Here is a 19,006-nt window from a genome sequence, read left to right on the forward strand (position 1 = left end):
CATTTTCAGACACATTAATTGTTAAAATTGTATAATGGACTTGTTAAGATTTGTCTGTTTAATGAAATGTAGGCCTATATGTAATGATAATTTGGTATTTAATTCTTAGACAATTCCACTGTGCAAATACAGATCATTCATTGTGATTTCAAATATCTAAACCTAGACTTTTGTAGTAGGAAACTTAAAGATTATTTTTAAGTTGTGGCCATTGATGTTGGTAAGCAATGTGCATATTTAATGTATTGGCAGAACCTCAAGATACTGGGTTTGGAGTCTGAAATAAAAGTCTAAACTAAATGTATTTTAAGAATTTTGGTATTATAACTTCAAAGCAAAACTGAACATTCTTGAAAGAGCTTAGGAATAGTTTTTAGATTTGGTTTAAGCAGCAGGTGATTTGAGTGCTTTCAAGATGGCCAAATAGGAACAGCTCCGGTCTGCAACTCCAGCGAGATTGATGCAGAAGACGGGTGATTTCTGCATTTCCAACTGAGGTACCTTGTTCATCTCATTGAGACTGGTTGGACGTGGGTGCAGCCCACGGAGGGCGAGCTGAAGCAGGGCGGGGTGTCACCTCACCTGGGAAGCTCAAAGGGTCGGGGGATTTTCCTTTCCTAGCCAAGGGAAGCTGTGAGAGACTGTACCAAGAGGAATGGTACACTTCTGCTCAAATACTCCGCTTTTCCCACAGTGTTCACTACTGGCAGACCAGGAGATTCTCTCCAGTGCCTGGCTCGGCAGGTCCCACGCCCACAGAGCCCAGCAAGCTAAGATCCATTGGCTTGAAATCCTTGCTGCTAGCGCAGCAGTCTGAGAACAACCTGGGATGCTGGAGCTTGGCGGGGGGAGGGCGTCTGCCATTGCCAAGGCTTGAGTAGGTGGTTTTATGCTGACAGTGTAAACCAAGCTGCCGGGAAGCTCAAACTGGGTGGAGCCCACCGCAGCTCAGCAAGGCTGACTACCTCTCTAGATTCCAGCTCTGTGTACAGGGCATATCTGATCAAAAGGCAGCAGCCTCAGTCAGGGACTTATAGATAAAACCCTCATCTTCCTGGCACAGAGCCCCTGGGGGAAGGGGCAGCTGTGGGCACAGCTTCTGCAGACTTAAACGTCCTCCTGCCTGACAGCTCTGAAAAGAGCAATGGTTCTCCCAGCACGGCATTTGAGCTCGAATAACGGGCAAACTGCCTCCTCAAGTGGGTCCCTGACCCTCGTGTAGCCTGACTGGGAGACACCTCCGAGTAGAGGCCAACAGACACCTCTTACAGGAGAGCTCTGGCTGGCATCTGGCAGGTGCCCCTCTGGGACAAAGCTTCCAGAGGAAGGATCAGGCAACAATACCTGCTGTTTTGCAGCCTCCGCTGGTGATACTCAGGCACACAGGGTCTGGACTGAATGTCCAGCAAACTCCAACAGATCTGCAGCTGAGGGGCCTTTTAGAAGGACAGCTAACAAACAGAAAGGAATAGCATCACCATCAACAAAAAGGACATCCACACCAAAACCTCATCTGTAAGTCACCAACATCAAAGACCAAAGATAGATAAAACCACAAAATGGGGAGAGCAGAAAGGCTGAAAATTCCAAAAACCAGAACACCTCTTCTCCTCCAAAGGATCACAACTCCTCACCAGCAAGGGAACAAAATTGGATGGAGAATGACTTTGACAAGTTGACAGAAGTAGGCTTCAGAAGATGAGTAATAACAAACTTCTCCCAGCTAAAGGAGCATGTTCTGACCCATTGCAAGGAAGCTAAAAACCTTGAAAAAAGGTCAGACGAGTGGCTAACCCAGAATAACCAGTTTAGAGAAGACCATAAATGACCTGATGCAGCTGAAAAACACAGCACAAGAAATTCACGAAGCGTACACAAGCTTCAGTAGCCGATTTGATCAAGCAGAAGAAAGTATATCCATGATTGAAGATCAAACTAATGAAATAAAATGAGAAAACAAGATTAGAGAAAAAAGAGTAAAAAAAAAAAAAACGAACAAAGCCTCCAAGAAATATGAGACTATGTGAAAAGACCAAATCTACGTTTGATTGGTGTACCTGAAAGTGACGAGGAGAATGGAACCAAGATAGAAAACACTTTTCAGGATATTATCGAGGAGAACTTCCCCAACGTAGCAAAGCAGGCCAACATTCAAATTCAGGAAGTACAGAGAACACCACAAAGATATTCCTCGAGAAGAGCAACCCCAAGACACGTAATCGACAGATTCACCAACGTTGAAGTGAAGGAAAAAATGTTAAGGGCAGCCAGAGAGAAAGGTCGGGTTACCCACAAACAGAAGCCCATCAGACTAACAGCAGATCTCTTGGCAGAAACCCTACAGCCAGAAGAGAGTGGGGGCCAATATTCAACATTCTTAAAGAAAAGAATTTTCAACTCAGAATTTCATATCCAGCCAAACTAAGCTTCTTAAGTGAAGGAGAAATAAAATCCTTTACAGACAAGCAAATGCTGAGAGATTTTGTCACCACCAAGCCTGCCTTACAAGAGCTCCTGAAGGAAGCACTAAACATGGAAAGGAACAACTGGTACCAGCCACTGCAAAAACATGCCAAATTGTAAAGACGCTATGAAGAAACTGCATCAACTAATGGGCAAAATAACCAGCTAGCATCATAATGACAGGATCAAATTCACACATAACAATATTAACCTTAAATGTAAATGGGCTAAATGCCCCAGGTAAAAGACACAGACTGGTAAATTGGATAAAGAGTCAAGACCCATTGGTGTGCTGTATTCAGGAAACCCATCTCACGTGCAAAGACATGCATAGGCTCAAAATAAAGGGATGGAGGAAGATCTACCAAGCAAATGGAAAGCAAAAAAAAAGCAGGGGTTGCTATTCTAGTCTCTGATACAACAGACTTTAAACCAACAAAGATCAAAAGAGACAAAGAAGGCCATTACATAGTGGTAAAGGGATCAATTCAACAAGAAGAACTAACTATCCTAAATATATATGCACCCAATACAGGAGCACCCAGATTCATAAAGCAAGTTCTTAGAGACCTACAAAGAGACTTAGACTCCCACACAATAATAATGGGAGACTTTAACACTCCACTGTCAATATTAGACAGATCAATGAGACAGAAAATTAACAAGGATAGCCAGGACTTGAACTGAGCCCTGGACCAAGCAGACCTAATAGACATCTACAGACCTCTCTACCCCAAATCAAAGGAATATACATTCTTCTCAGCACCACATTGCACTTATTCTAAAATTCACCACATAATTGGAAGTAAAGCTCTCCTCAGCAAATGTAAAAAAACATAAATCACAACAAACTGTCTCTCAGACCACAGCGCAATCAAACTAGAACTCAGGATTAAGAAACTCACTCAAAACCGCTCAACTACATGGGAACTGAACAACCTGCTCCTGAATGACTACTGGGTAAATAACAAAATGAAGGCAGAAATAAAGATGGATTTGAAACCGATGAGAACAAAGACACAACATACCAGAATCTCTGGGACACATTCAAAGCAGTGTGTAGAGGGAAATTGATAGTACTAAACGCCCACCAGAGAAAGCAGGACAGATCAAAATCAACACCCTAACATCACAATTAAAAGAACTAGAGAAGCAAGAGCACACAGATTCAAAAGCTAGCAGAAGACAAGAAATAACTGTGATCAGGGCACAACTGAAGGAGATAGAGACACAAAAACACCCTTCAAAAAATCAATGAATCCAGGAGCTGTTTTTCTTTTTTGAAAAGATCAACAAAATAGACCACTAGCAAGACTAATAAAGAAGAGAGAAGAATCAAATAGATGCAATGAAAAATGATAAAGGGGATATCACCACTGATCCCACACAAATACAAACTGCCATCAGAGAATACTATAAACACCTCTACGCAAAAAAACTAGAAAATGTAGAAGAAATTGATAAATTCCTGGACACATACACCCTCCCAAGACTAAACCAGGAAGAAGTCCAATCTCTGAATAGACCAATAACAAGTTCTGAAATTGAGGCAATAATTAATAGCCTACCCACCAATAAAAGCCCAGGACCAGATGGATTCACAGCCGAATTCTGCCAGAGGTACAAAGAGGAGCTGGTACCATTCCTTCTGAAACTATCCCAATCAATAGAAAAAGAGAGAATCCTACCTAACTCCTTTTATGAGGCCAGCATCATCCTGATACCAAAGCCTGGCAGAAATGCAACAAAAAAAGAGAGTTTTAGGCTAATATCCCTGATGAACATTGATGCGAAAATCCTCAATAAAATACTAGCAAACCGAATCAAGCAGCACATCAGAAAGCTTATCCACCACGAACACGTCGGCTTCATCCCTGGGATGCAAGGCTGGTTCAACATATACAAATTAATAAACATAATCCATCACAGAAACAGAACCAACGACAAAAACCACATGATTATCTCAATGGATGCAGAAAAGGCCTTTGACAAAATTCAACAGCCCTTCATGCTAAAAACTCTCAATAAACTAGGTATTGATGGAATGTATCTCATAATAATAAGAGCTATTTATGACAAACCCACAGCAAATATCATACTGAATGGGCAAAAACTGGAAGCATTGCCTTTGAAAACCAGCACAGGACAAGGATGCCTTCTCTCACCACTCCTATTCAAGACAGTATTGGAAGTTCTGGCCAGGACAATCAGGCAAGAGAAAGAAAGGGTATTCAATTAGGAAAAGAGGAAGTCAAATGGTCTCTGTTTGCAGGTGACATGATTGTATACTTAGAAAACCCCATCGTCTCAGCCCCAAATCTCCTTAAGCTGACAAGCAACTTCAGCAAAGTCTCAGGATACAAAATCAATGTGCAAAAATCACAAGCATTCGTATACACCAATATACGAATTGGCTCAGTCAAACAGAGAGCCAAATCATGAGTGATCTCCCATGCACTTCCAGTTGCTACAAAGAGAATAAAATACCTAGGAATCCAACTTACGAGGGATGTGAAGGACCTCTTCAAGGAGAACTACAAACCACTGCTCAACGAAATAAAAGAGGATGCAAATGGCAGAACATTCCATGCTCATGGGTAGGAAGAATCAATATCGTGAAAATGGCCATACTGCCCCAAATAATTTATAGATTCAGTGCTATCCTCATCGAGCTGCCACTGACTTTCTTCACAGAATTGGAAAAAACTACTTTAAATTTCATGTGGAACCAAGAAGAGTCCTCATAGCCAAGACGATCCTAAGCAAAAAGAGCAAAGCTGGAGGCATCAGGCTGCCTGACTTCAAAACAGTAATCAAAACAGCATGGTACTGGTACCAAAACAGATATATAGACCAATGCAACAGAACTGAGGCCTCAGAAATAACACCACACATCTACAACCATCTGGTCTTTGACAAGCCTGATAACAAGCAATGGGGAAAGGATTCCCTATTTAATAAATGGTGCTGGGAAAACTGGCTAGTCATATGTAGAAAGCTGAAACTGGATCCTTTCCTTACACCTTATACAAAAATTAACTCAAGATGGACTAAAGACTTAAATGTAAGACCTAAAACCATAAAAAACCTAGGAGAAAACCTGGGCAATGCCATTCAGGACATTGGCATGGGCAAAGACTTCATGACTATAACACCAAAAGCAATGGCAACAAAAGCTAAAATAGACAAATGGAATCTAATTAAACTGAGGAGCTTCTGCACAGCAGAAGAAACTATCATGAGAGTGAACAGGCAACCTACCGAATGGGAGAAAATTTTTGCAATTTATCCATCTGACAAGGGCTAATATCCAGAATCTACAAAGAACTTAAACAAATTTAGAAGAAAAAAACAACCCCATCAAAAAGTGGGCAAAGGATATGAACAGACACTTCTCAAAAGAAGACATTTATGCAACCAACAAACCTGAAAAAATGCTCATCACTGGTCATCAGAGATATGCAAATCAAAACCACAATGAGTTATCATCGCACACCAGTTAGAATAGCGATCATTAAAAAGTCAGGAAACAATAGGTGCTGGAGAGGATGTGGAGAAATAGGAACGCTGTTAGACTGTTGGTGGGAGTGTAAATTAGTTCAACCATTGTAGAAGACAGTGTGGTAATTCCTCAAGGATCTAGAACTAGAAATACCATTTGACCCAAGCAATTCCACTTACTGGTATATACCCAAAGGATCATAAATCATGCTACTATGAAGACACATGCGCACATACGTTTATTGCGGCACTATTCACAATAGCAAAGACTTGGAACCAACCCTAATGTCCATCAACAATAGACTGGATAAAGAAAATGTGGCATATATACACCATGGAATACTATGCAGCCACAAAAAGGGATGAGTTCATGTCCTTTGCAGGGTCATGGATGAAGCTGGAAACCATCATTCTCAGCAAACTATCACAAGGACAGAAAACCAAACAGCGCATGTTCTCACTCATAAGTGGGAGATGAACAGTAAGAACACACGGACACAGGGAGGAAAACATCACACACCAGGGCTTGTCGGGGGTGCAGACTGGGAGAGGGATAGCATTAGGAGAAATACCTAATGTAAATGATGAATTGATGGGTGCAGCAAACCAACATGGCACATGTATACCTATATAACAAACCTGCACATTGTGCACATGTACCCCAGAACTTAAAGTATATATGTAAAAAAAATAAACAGGTGATTTATGTTACTGATATTCTTTGTAAGTATGATGCTTAAAAGTAGATTGGTTTCTGAAGCTATCATCTTGTTTATGTTATTAATTTATTTAATGTATTTTTTCTTGTTACTGTGTTATATATATATTCTAGGAGATAAAATAAAAATGTGTGAATTGGTCTGATGCTAATATGCACAGTTGTTAGAGAACAAGAATGACAACTCATGAGCGACTTCAAGCAGAATGTAATTAAGGATGAGATGAAGAGATACAGGCTTTTAATGCTACAAGAATCTACAGAAGGTGCTGCTCAGTGTGGGCTTATGAGTATAGGGAAGACTTCAGGGAGGAACTTGTGATTTAGCTAGGCTTAGAATGATGGCAAGTTAGAGAGGAGAGGTGGCATTCAGATGAAGGGCATGGTTAAGCAGAGATGCAGATGTGGGAATAAACATAGAATGGAAGGAACAGACATTAAAAGGATGAGAATGAAAATCCGTGCCTAGCAGACCTGGCTTATACATAGTGATTAATAAAGGATATTTTCCATTATTCGTATCAGAAGAAAGATGTATCATTGGCATGGGGTCAAATTACAGAGGTTTTTTAAAACCAGGCAGTAATTAAAGCACTTTCCAAAAGTAGCCCCTTACAACACTTTCAGTGTTAAAATATTGACACAATAATTAAGACCCTGATAAAGATATGCATAGGTAAGATTTATCAAGTAGAAGGTGGTGTCTTTGCATGCTTGCCTAAGTCTAGGAGCAGAGGTGCCTTTGTTGTTAGACCTGGCTGTTCCTCTAACAGCTAGAAGAAATAGCAAGTTCAGGAAAACTTTTTTTTAGGGAAAGTTTTAAGTGTTTGTTGGCTAAGAAACATGACTTTGAGAAGAGTAAGTGATTGTTAATTAAAGCGAGAGAATTATTGATGTATCACAGTCATGAGGAATATTGGAAGGAATATGGTCCATACAGGTAGATAATGGAATATTATTGGACTAACACAAAATTATCAGTGTGGACCCTCTCTGGATATAACTTGACCATCTGAGCTTTTAGAATAATTTCTTCAAACATGATGAGGGGTTTGTTTATAGAATATTTTTCCAGGGTCATGTGTTTTCATTTTAAGTTACATTTTTGTAGTAGAAATTTCAGATATTTTGGCAGAAAGGATGGGAACATATTTTCAGACAGTTAAAGCGTATGAGTAGTTATGAAGAGATAATAATGAGAGTAATAAATATAAAACCATAAGAGCTTATATAGTCATGTGGAGTTTCCAATTTAGCATATGAATAACCTAAACAGGTAAACATTATTGTATGGTAGAGAGAGCATTAGCTTTAAACAAAGCAGATTTGATTTTGTATCCAAATGTAGTTATCAGTTATCTAGTTATCAGTTGTGTGAAACTGGGCACGTTATTTAACTTTACTGGGTCTCAGATTCTTTGCCTATAAATGAAGATATTATCTTCCTCCTGGCTGTTACGAGGATTTAGTGAGATAATACTTGTTGAGCATTGTGTGTAATACCTGGCATTTGGTGGGTGCTAAAAAAATAGTCGTCACCTTATTACTCGTCTCACTGTGAATGTAGAGTATAACATAAATGAGCACGCATGTGCATACACACACATCCCCCTTTATACATTTTCAGGCTACTAATTATTAATCTTCTATCTTAAAATTGCTAAGCTGCTCTACAGGGGAGGCAATACTTTACGGTTAAGCAGGAATTCTGCCTGACTTTGAATACTGGTTCTGACACTAGCTGTGTGACCTTGGGCAAGTTATTTAAATCCTGTGTGCATTCAATTTGTTTATATATAAAATGGGGAAAGTAGTTTTACCTATCTCAGAGTTATTTAGAAGACTAAATGAATACATTTTTAAAGTGCTTAGAAGAGTCTTTGATTACTGGTTTGCTTACTTTGCTTAGTTCATATACTGGTCACTATTAATATTTATTGCATTAACAGAATAATAAATTTTATAAAAAATAAGGTCAAATGAAAATATATTGGTTTATCTTAGAATTTCAAGATAATTTAAATATTATATGTAGCTATAAATTTTAAAAACATGCTTCTGTTATAAATTAGTATATAAAGATCAAGGAGAAGTTTATTCTCTGAATAGAATGACATTGTATGTTTGAAAGAGGTTTGCCTTCTTTGTAATTATTGGATGACCCTACCTAAAATACCTTAATCAAATAGGAATTTTTCCTCCTAAATAATAGGAAGTCTAGAGGTAAGTAGAAATCTAGACTGGTTCTTTCTTCTCTGCTATCCTTAACATGTTCATGTTTGTGCCTCTTAGTTTTAAGCTGGCTACTCTACTTTCAGGCATCAGGATTGTGTTTTTGCAAGAAGGAAAAGGGAAGGGCAAAATGTGAAGGCATTCATACATTGTTGGTAGGAATGAAAAGGATACAGATGCTTTGTAAAAGAGTCTGGAAGTTCCTTAAAAAGTTAAGCATAGAGTTATCATATGAGCCAGCAATTCACTCCTAGGAATGTATCTAAGAGAAAGAGAAATGAAAACATACATTCATACAAACACAAACCAATTCATGTGTTTGTGAATTGGATACATTTACAAATGTTCATAGCATCAGTACGCATGAGTCAAAAAGTGAAAAGAAAACCCAGATGTCTATCAACTGAGTAATGGATAGATATCTAAATGATGAAATACTATTAGTTCATAAAAAGGAATAAAGTACTGCTACATGCTATAACGTGAATGATCCCTGAAGACATTATGCAAAGTGAAAGAGGATGGTGACAAAAGATCACATATTGCATGATTCCATTTATTTGAAGTGTCCAGAGTAGACACATCTAGAGATAGAAAATAGATTAGTGGTTGCCCAAGGCTGGAGTGAGGGTTAAGGGAGTATGGGAAGTGACTGCTAATGGATATAGGGTTTCTTTTGGGGTTGATAAAGATGTTTTAAAATTGGCTGTGGTTATAGTTGCACAACTCTGTGAATATACTAAAAAACATTGATTTGTATACTTTCAATGGGTAAACTGTATGATGTTTAATTATAGCTCAAGAAAGCTGTTACAGATGTGAAGGGATGTGGCTGCTGAATATATTCCTTTATGTCAGGAAGGCAAAAGCTTTCCCAAAAGCTTACCCAGCAGTCTTCTCTTCTTGTTTCATTGACCTGAACCTGAATCACATGGTTATTCCTGGCTGGCTAGCTAGAAGGTGGCAACAGAGAAGGGATAGTTTGTAGATGGATCCACTAAACAAACTCAACATAGAGAGGGTTTACTTTCTAAGAAGCAAATATCACTTATTACCTCCACATCTACTGCCCCACCCTACTATTACAAAGGAAAACTTGTCAATTCAGAAAACTTGAAAAAAATTAGAAATTAGAAAAGAATAAAAATAACAGAAACAAAAAATATTTTTCTGTCACTCAGCTCACACAAGAATGGTTACTGTTATTTTTTCTGTTTTAATAATTTCAACTTTTATTTTAGATCAGGGAATACATGTGCAAATTTGTTACATGGGTATACTGTGTGATGCTGAGGTTTGAGGTACGAATGATTCTGTCAGTCAGGTAGTAAGTGTAGTACCCAACAGGTAGTTTTTCAGCCCTTACCCAGCTCTTTCACTCCCTGCTCCAGTAGTCCCCAGTGTCTGTTCCCATCTTTTTGTCCATGTGTACCCAATGCTTAGCTCCCACTTATAAGTAAAAACATGCGGTATTTGCTTTTCTGTTCCAGTGTTGATTTGCTTAGGATAATGGCTAATAATGGTTTGGCTCTATGTCCCCACCCAAATCTCATCCCAAACTGTACTCCCATAATTCCGGCATGTTGTGGGAGAGACCTGGTGGGAGATAATTTAATCATGGGGGTGGTTTCCCACATACTGTTCTCATGGCAGTGAATAGGTCTTACAAGATCTGATGGTTTGATAAGGGGAAACCCATTCTGCTTCGTTCTCCTCTTTCTTTCTGCCACCATGTGAGATGTGCCTTTCACCTTCCACTGTAATTGTGAGGCCTCCTCAGCCATGTGGAACTATAAATCCAATAAACCTCTTTCTTTTGTAAATTGCTCAGTCTCGGGTATGTCTTTATCAGCAGTGTGAAAATGGACTAATACAGTAAATTGGTACCAGTAGAGTGGGGCGTTGCTGAAAAGATACCTGAAAATGTGGAAAGATACCTGAAAATGTTTAAGTGACTTTGGAACTGGGTAACAGGCAGAGGTTGAAACAGTTTGGAGGGCTCAGAAGAAGACATGAAAATGTGGGAAAATTTGGAACTTCCTAGAGACTTACTGAATGGCTTTGCCCCAAAGTCTGATAGATATATGGACAATAAGGTCCAGGCTGAGGTGGTCTCAGATGGAGATGAGGAACTTGTAGGGTATTGGAGCAGAGGTGATTCTTGTCGTGTTTTAGCAAATAGACTGGCAGTGTTTTGCCCCTGCCCTAGAGATTTGTGGAACTTTGAACTTGAGAGAGATGATTTAAGGTATCTGGTGGAAGAAATTTCTAAGCAGCAAAAGAGGTGACTTGGGTACTGTTAAAGGCATTTAGTTTTATAAGAGAAGCAGAGCATAAAAGTTCAGGATGTGCAGCCTGACAATGTGATAGACAGAAAAACCAATTTTCTGAGGAGAAGTTCAAGTGGGCTGCAGAAATTTGCATAAGTAACAATTAGCTGAATCCCCAAGACAATGGAGAAATGTCTGCAGGTCATGTCAGAGGTCTTCATGGAAGCCCTTCCCATCACAGGCCCGGAGTCTTAGGAGAAAATAGTTTCATTGGGCCAGTCCCAGGGTCCCCCGTGCTGTGGTCAGCCTAGGGGCTTGATGCCCTGCGTCCCAGCTGCTCTAGCCGTGGGGCTGAAAGTGGCCAACATAGAGCTTGGTCCATGGCTTCAGAGGTGCAAGCCCCAAGCCTTGGCAACTTCCACGTGGTGTTGAGCCTACGAGTGAACAGAAGTCAAGAATTAGGGTTTGGGAACCTCTGCCTAGATTCCAGAAGATGTATGGAAATGCCAGGATGCCCAGGCAGAAGTTTGCTCCAGGAGTGGGGCTCTTATAAAGAACCTCTGCTAGGGTGGTGCGGAAGGGAAATGTGGGGTAGGAGCCCCCACACAGAGTCCCTACTGGGGCATCTGCCTAGTGGAGCTGTGAGAAGAGGGCCACCATCCTCCAGACCCCAGAATGGTAGATCCACTGACAGCTCGCACCGTTCATTTGGAAAAGCCACAGACACTCAATGCCAGCCCTTGAAAACAGTTGGAGGAAGGCTGTACCTTGCAAAGCCACAGGGGCGGAGCTGCCCAAGACCATGGGAACCCACTTCTTGCATCAGTGTGACCTGGATATGAGACATGGAGTCAAAGGAGATCATTTTGGAGCTTTAACGTTTCACTGCCCTGCTGGATTTTGGACTTGCGTGGGACCTGTAGCCCCTTTGTTTTGGCCAATTCCTCCCATTTGGAATGGCTGTATTTACCCAATGCCTGTACCTCCACTGTATCTAGCAAGTAACTAACTTGCTTTTGATTTTACAGGCTCATAGGTGGAAGGGACTTGCCTTGTCTCAGATGAGACTTTGGACTGTGGACTTTTGAGTTAATGCCGAAATGAGTTCAGACTTTGGGGGACGGTTGGGAAGGCATGAATGGTTTTGAAATGTGAGGACATGAGATTTGGGAGGGAGTCAGGGTGGAATGATACGGATTGGCTGTGTCCCCACCCAAACCTCTGAATTGTACTGCCATAATTCCCATGTGTTGTGGGTGGGATCCAGTGGGAGATAATTGAATCACGGGTTAGTTTCCCTCTTACTGTTCTCGTGGTAGTGAATAAGTCTCACAAGTTTTGATGGTTTGATAAGGGGAAGCCTGTTTTGCTTGAGTCTCATTTTCTGTCTTGCCACTGCCATGTGAGATATGCCTTTCATCTTCCATCATGATTGTGAGGCTTCTCCAGCCATGTGGAACTGTAAGTCCAATAAACCTCTTTCTTTTGTAAATTGCCCAGTCTCGGGTATGTCTTTATCAGCAGTGTGAAAACAGACTAATACAGTGGCCTCCAGCTGCGTCCATGTTGCTGCAAAGGATATGATTTCATTCTTTTTCATTGCTGTGTATTAGGAATAGTTACTGTTAACATTTGAATATGTTCTTCCAATGTATTTCCCCTCCTTCCCTCCCTCCCTCCCGCCTTCCTCCTTTCCTCCTATCCATCCACTAATAGACTAACAAGTGATATTGATAATATCATAGAGTACATAGGTTTATATCTTCATTGAAAATTTGATATCATATAAAACTTACAGAAAAGTGGCAAGTACATAACAAAGAACTTTCCTTTTTGCTGAACAGTTTGAGAGCAGGTTGATAGTATGATGCTGTGTCACTCCCTCTTGTTTTAGTATGCATTTCAAAGACTACATATTTTAGTGTGTGTTTCAAAGTTGCATTCTGGTTATTCTCCTGTATAACCAGAATGCAACTGTCAACATCAGGAAATCAACATGGATATATTACTGTCATTCAGATCCCATTAAACTTTCCCTGGTTGTCCCAACTATGTTCTTTATATAGCAAAAGGATCTAGTTTAGAATTATGTGTTGCATTTAGTCATGTTTTTTTAGTCTGCAGTATGGAAGAGTTCCTCAGTCTTTTCTTGGCCATGATCTTGGCATTCTTGAAGATTGCAGGCCAGTTATTTGTAGAATATCCTTTAGTTTTGATTTGTCTGGTGTTTCCTCATGATTAGATTCAGCTTGTGCATCTTTTGCAAGAAAACTCACAGAAGTGATACTGTACTTTGCTTATGATACAGTGTCATAACTTCATTTTTAAAAAGCTTTACTTTTTGAGGGTTTTTCCATTTCTATTAATATTCTTTTAGAGAATGATTTTTAATTTCTGAGTAATATTTAATTATTTGTATATTCCATAATTTAACCAATTCATAATAGGATATTTTCATCATAGGACAGGTAGCAGGAATATCAGTTTAGCTTTGACTTGTAATTGACTCATTGTCCTTTGAATCATGTTAAATTATGAGCAGTATCTTAATTATTTTAGCCAAGTAGGAAATTGAAATGACAGAATCTTGGGGAAATCTATTTAGTAAGTATTCTGAAAATTCCAAAGTGAAAGAAGATGTTTGTTATGAGGCAGAAGTATGTTTTTATCTTTTTGTGCTTCTTGTTTTTTGTTTTTGAGAACTTGCTAAAAATTTAAGCCATTTTAAATATTGGGATTACAAATTAATAGCATCACTGACCCCTTTTCTTCTTAGCCCCAGGAAAACTGTGGTACATGTATGCCAGTACTAAGCTTTTAATAATAACTGTATGGCTTTTCATATTATCTTTGTTCTAAGGTAAAAAACATTCAGTCTTTTTAAAGAGTAGGTTTTTATCTATTTAGAGTAAGTTATGAATTATATGCATACTATTAATTAGGAAAGAAAATTTACTGTAAAACATGTTGGATATACATTAAAGTATTGGTTAAGAACTTGGACTCCAGATTTGAATCTGGGCACCGTTGCTTACTATTTGTGTGTTATTGGGCAAATTACTTAATCTCGTTTCAGCCTCAGTATCCTAATCTGTAAAATTTGGCTAACAAAATTTCCCAGCTTTTCTTTACATTAAGAAGAAGTGTAACCTGCCTAGTGTTTGTAAATGTCCTGTAAATGTTCATTGTTTTATTTCTTTCTTGTGCACTGATGTCTTAATGGAACCCGCATATTACTTTTTACCTTTTCATGAAACAGGAAGTTCAGTAACGATAGCTTGAATTCAATACATAGAAAGTGCTAAAGGTGGCTGCCCCTGCTACCTTCCTAAACTTTGATGATGAACTTATAGGCAATGGGCAAAGACCCCAGTTTTCATGTTGCCTCTGTAAATACTGGACAGGTGGCAACCTTCTTGCTTTCATTATAGTGTTTGCCCACTTGAGATAAATTACCTCTTCTTGGTATCCAAATGGTGTGCCTGCAAGAGATCATTTACCTCAAACAGGGGAGAATGTTACTTCCACTGAAGGGTTAGGATATCAATCATTATGGGAATGGACTAAAGAATTCTTTAGATAGCTGAACTTTTTGATATGACTGGTCCAGACTAAAATTCTCAAGATAGAAACAAATGTGCTGATTTGCTTTGAAATATCTCTGAACAAACACAGGAGTAGATGGACATAAGTAGAAGGTTAACACATTTTGTCACACATTTCCTCTGTAATTACATCTTAATTATCTAGAAGATAGATGACCCAAATATACCCCTGCTAGTACAACTCAGAACTTTTTTTTATTGCGTACTTTGAGTTAACTTTCTAGAGGTCATAGCGACCCTTTCAAGCAAACTAAGCCTAGGTTGTGTCCAACTCAACATTGAGGTTTCATACCAAGGAAGTTCAAAGTGGTAAGAAAAGATACTGGTATTGATAAGCAGCTATTGGCATATATTTAAAAGCGCTGAGGCTTTATTGAATCTTAAAAAAATTATAGAAAGAATCTTGCTACTCCAAGTGTGGTCCATGGACCAAGAGCATTGGCATCAGCTGGGAATGTGATACAAATGCATAATCTCAGACTCCACTCCAGACCTAATGTGCATTTTAAAAAGATCCTCAGGTTATTAATATGCACAGTGAAGTTTGAGAGGAGACTTAGAGGATTTTATTATTTTGTTATTTAAAAAAATTTTTGTGTGTATGGGATTTTGTTATTTATATAACTTCACTCATATCTGGAACTGAAACAAGCACAATCTGACTGAGTATCGTTTCTGGTGCTTCAGCTGCTAGTGTCTATTTTAGGGAGCCACAATTTAACTTACAGATTTTTAAAAATTTTGTGATTTCTTGTATTATTACTTTCATATTTTCCCATATTTTTTCAAACATTTTATGAAAAAGTATAAGCATGCAGAAAAGTTGAGTTTTACAGTGAACAGATCTTTTGTATTTTAAATTGAAATTTTATTTGCCTACCAATTTTTAAGAGCAAATTTCAAATGGATAATTCATCCTTGGAAGTGTTCACAACTATGCAAAATCTTACTTTCATGTCTTTTATAGGATATATTTTATAATGCAGATCTAAGATAATATACAAAATCAAAATAATTTTAGGAAGCATAGATGAGGCTTGAACACATTTTGTAGTTTATGGTTAATTTCTGGGCAACTTTTAAGAGCCTGAAGCTTTTTTTTTTTTTTAAGAAAGCTAAGTTGGATATCCAGATACTATCTAACAAAGCAACATAGTTATCTTTTCAGGTTTTTGTAAAAGAACAAAAAAAAAATTTCCTTCAAATCTGTACTGAAATATTACAGATATATTTAGAAAAAATTTTTACCCCCTTTTCCAGAAAAAATATGGCAGCTTATAGGTAGTTGCAAAATATAACATAATATTCATTAAAACCTAGGCAGAAAAAGGAGCAAATTCAAGCCAGGAATGACATTGACAAAAAGTCAACTATGATGGCCTACACACTTGTGTTCACATTTTGGTCTGAGGATTCAGTTGCCAATTATGTTATTAAAGAAAAATCACAATTTAGGAAAAAATACAAATGTTCCTTGGGCTAAGAGTAGATAGGAAACTGTTCTGCAGCTCTTAATAAAAAGGGATATCAAGTAATAGAATGAAAAACGTTCTCAGTAATATCAGACATAGGACTTTTTCTTTTAAGCCAAATGTATTGTGATATAATTTACTTGCAATAAAATGTGCTTATTTAACTGTAAAATTTGACTAGTTGTGAGAAAAATGTATACACTAGAATGTATACAAGAATGTATAGCACGTTCTTTTCACCTGTTTTGGAGTCAATCACCCATGCTCCTACCTGGTGTAAGGCAACCACTGGTGTCTTCTCTGTCTCCTTAGTTTTTTCAGTTCAAGAATTTCATAAATTTTATAAAAATGGAGTCATACAGTGCAAAGGAGTGTAGCTGAACTGCACAGGTGGAGGGAACAGTTCCCAAAGGCTGTCCTCACTTCTCACACCACAAATTCAGGGGTCCCCAGGGCCACCCTCACTTCAGGCTAGCTGGTTACAAATTCGGGGTCCACATGGATTCCTTCAGATTAGACAGTTTTCTAGAACAACTCATAGAACTCAGGAAACTGTTATATTTAGGATTACAGTTTTATTATAACAGAAGGAAACAAATTAGAATCAGCCAAAGGAAGAGACACATAGGGTGAAGTCTGGGATGGCTCCAAATGCGAAGCTTCTGTTGTCCTCAGGATGTGTTACCTTCCCAGTATTGATGTATGATAATATGCATGGAGTATGACCAACCCAGGAAGCTCACTGGAGCTTTGATGTCCAGAGTTCTTAATTGAAGCTTCATTATATAAGCATGATTGAATGGATCACGCTCCACATTGTTGACCTCAATATCTAGTTCTTTTCCTCTTCTTGAAGATTGGGGTGATATCATATGACGCAAAGGCCCAACCTGCTAATCATATGGTTGGTGTTTCAGGCTTGGCCAGCCCTTATCCAGAGTTAGCATAAACTATCAGATGCTCAACATGAGTCATATCATTACAAACTATGAGGTGTGGTCCGGGGCCACCACGAATACAAAAAACACTCTAATCACTCCAGAAATGCCAAGGTTTTAGAGGTTATCTCCCAGGAGCTGGGAAAATGGCCAGACTTCTCCTTAGGTGAGGCCAAATTTCTTACTACCCATACAATATATATTCTTATATATCTGGATTCATCTACTTAGCATAATGTTTTTGAGATTCGCCTGTATTACCTGTGACTGTAGTTTGTTCTTTTTTGTTGCTGAGTAATATTTTATTCTATGGTTATACCAAAGTTTGTTCATCCATTAACTTATTGATGGGCATTAGAGTTGTTTCTACTTTAGAGTATTATGAATAAATCTGATGTGAATATTCATATACATGCCTTTTGCTGGACGTATGTTTTTATTTCCTTTGAGTAGGTACTCAAAGGCTTGGAATTCTTGGGTTGTAAGCCTCTGTTTTGCTTGAAGAAATGAGCCATGCAAGTATCTGAGGGGAAAGGGTGGTAGTTGGGGAAAGGACATTCTAAGCAGAGGAAATTGAAGTGCAGAAACCCTAACAAAGGAGTGTGCTTGATATTTTTAGGAATGGCAAGGAGGCCCAAGTGGCTGAACCAGAGTCAGTAGTGGGAGAAAGGTGGAAGATGATGTCAGAGAGATAGCAAGGGCAGGGTTAACACCTGCACCCACGTTATGCAAATCCTTGTAAACTGTGCGAAGAACTTTAGATTTTATTCAGGATGAGATGGGATACCATCGGAAAGTTTTGAGTGGAAGAATGACAAGATCTGATTTAACCTTTTAAAGGTTTATCTCTGACTTCTGTCAGTAGTTAAAGGTGTAGGTAGTAAGGGTGCAGTGTTCTAAGATGAGGAACAATGGTAGCTTGGAATAGTATAGCATCATTGGACTTGGTTATTGGCTAGAGTCTGGAAATATTTTGAAGATAGAACTGATAGGGTTTGCTGATGTATGTTGAATGTGAGGTGTGAAAGAAAGATAGGAATCAAGAATGGCTTCAAGGCTTTTGTCTTGGGCAAATGGTAAATTGAAGCGAGAGTTACTGAAATGGGGAGATTAGAGAAGGAACAAGTAGGAAGAGAAAATCAGGAGTTTTTTTTGACATTTTATGTCTGAGAAATATATTAGACTCCTAAGTGTCAAGTAGGTGGCTGGATATCTGAATTTGAGAAAAATGTCAAGACAGATAAAATTGTAAGTGCTCTCAGTATAAGTGTTATTTAAAGTCATGCTATTGAATGAAGTCATGTAGGGTAGTGATTTTAACCCTGGTTGTACGTTAGAATTACCTGTGGAGCTTTTTAAAAATAGTGAAGCCTGCATTCCACCCAGATTTTGGCGGGGGTGGGACATAACTGCTTTGGGGAGTGAGTATAGCTAGAAGAGCTCTGAGGATTTGTGGACCTTTCAACATTTAGAGGTCAGGAAATGAGAAGGATATAGCAAAGGATTCTGAAGAATAGCCATTGAGCTAGTTGTTTCACAAGTAGGAGTGTAATTAATCATGTGGAATGCTGCTGCTAAGGTGAATATGATGAGGATTGAGGAATCACTCCAAATTTGGCAAGATGGAGGTAACTGATGACCTTGAAGGGACTGTTTGATGGAGTAGTCGAGACAAAGTCCGACTGCGGTCTGTTAAAGAGAAAGTGAGTTGTGTTAAAGACAGTTTTTATGAAAGGCAAGCAGGTACATTGAGCTGGAGCAGGAGCAATATTTAGGGGTCAAGGGAGGTTTTTGTTTTAAGATGAGA

General features: G+C 38.8%; 1 protein-coding gene across 3 annotated transcripts in view; it reads left to right on the forward strand.

Moving 5' to 3' along the window:
- CCDC171 (coiled-coil domain containing 171) overlaps positions 1-19,006 on the forward strand; it is a 414,598-nt gene that overhangs the window by 190,514 nt on the left and 205,078 nt on the right. The gene's annotated exons all lie outside the window — the stretch shown is intronic.

This window comes from Nomascus leucogenys, chromosome 1a (genome assembly GCF_006542625.1).
Source record: "Nomascus leucogenys isolate Asia chromosome 1a, Asia_NLE_v1, whole genome shotgun sequence".
NCBI lineage: Eukaryota > Metazoa > Chordata > Mammalia > Primates > Hylobatidae > Nomascus > Nomascus leucogenys.